The sequence below is a fragment of the Pteropus vampyrus genome, unplaced genomic scaffold, assembly GCF_000151845.1.
Source record: "Pteropus vampyrus isolate Shadow unplaced genomic scaffold, Pvam_2.0 Scaffold225, whole genome shotgun sequence".
Lineage (NCBI taxonomy): Eukaryota > Metazoa > Chordata > Mammalia > Chiroptera > Pteropodidae > Pteropus > Pteropus vampyrus.
Genome location: NW_011889006.1, coordinates 1,216,061 through 1,217,501, shown reverse-complemented (window position 1 = coordinate 1,217,501; position 1,441 = coordinate 1,216,061).

Below are 1,441 nucleotides of genomic sequence, written 5' to 3'. Positions count from 1 at the left end.
CGGCTGTCCCTCAGGACACAGCCCCGGCACTCCGAGCTTCACAGGGCTTGGACCTCCCTGCAGATACCCTGGCACCGAAAGGCAAACAGTGCCAAAATCTCACTTCAGTTGGCAAAAGCAGCAATTAGCATCTAATGAGGCTTCTTGCTTTATTTTTAGGTAACCTCCAAGGCCCTGTCTGTGTAATTCAGCCCGCCATTGCTTGGCAGATAATTAAAGCATGTCACCATAATTTGCCTTTTTTTTTTTTTTACGAAGCTAGTAATTATGTTTTTATTGCGAGTGAGGGGGAAAGAGGAAGGCTAGAAAACAAAGAGAGGTGGAGTTGGGGCAGGAGGAAATGGGGTTCCATTCCGTCAGCCAGGCTGCTCTACTCCATCCACAGAACCAGGAGCCCCCAATGTGGGGGCAGCTAGCGCTGGCGCCTCTTTAACTTATGGGTCCTTCCTGCCCAAGCTCCCCTCCGGACTGGCTTCCCTTGCCCACATTTCTGGAGTCCTTCTCTTCTAGGTTTGGCTAAGAAGAAGCCTCCCACCCTTTTTTCCCCCCTGCTTTTTATTACATTTATTTGATGCTGAAGTTACTCCTGGGCCATAAGTTTTTGTTTTTTCAGTCTCTTCTGAAGTATATTATTTTTCTGTGCAACCTCCTCTCTGGTTTAGGAACAGTCTGCTCCTTTGCAGTAAGGATCATCTCACTGTGGCAGGGAGAGCTCAGGCAGGGGATAAACCGCCCACGAGCTCTGTAAGTTCTGCGCTGCATCCTGGGAGCTTTGTTCACCTGGATGTGCTCAGTGACTAGAGAGTCCACATCTAAACCCTTAAGCTCAGCATCACTCTCTGCATTTTTAAGAATATGCACCAAAAGTTCAGCACTCTTTTTGGGCCACTGACCCTGTGTCCCGCCTTGCTGTTTGGCCTGGGCACACTTACCAGCTCTACCATTGTAACGACGGAATGGCACACATTGCTTCTGTAAAGTGACATCCTTCAGAAACTTGGTGGCTTTTTGGATATGCATACCCTTGGTGGCCTGGGCAGTTTCACAGAGTTCTTAAAGTGAACGTGAAGATTTAAACCACTTGATTTGCATGATTTCATGGGGTTTTCTAAGTCAAGTGAATAGCGGACCATTTTCAGAGGTCACCTCAGGCTGCTTATGGAAAGAGCAGGAGGAAGCCCTTTTTGCAGCCCCAGTCTGCTTCAGGGTATTCCAGTGGGCAGGAAGCAGGTGAGGCTGAAACCAGAGTAGCCATGAGTTGATGATTCTTGAGCCGTGCATGGGTACCTGGGAGTTCTTTATGCTATTATATTGTTATATTGTTTGAAGTTTTCCCTAGTTAGTAGTTAAATAGAACTCTCCTCCCAGGAAGGGGTCTGCTAGAGCCTGGCACCTGGTATCCGCTGTCAGGGGCGCTTGTGACTTGATGCTCTTTCTAAGT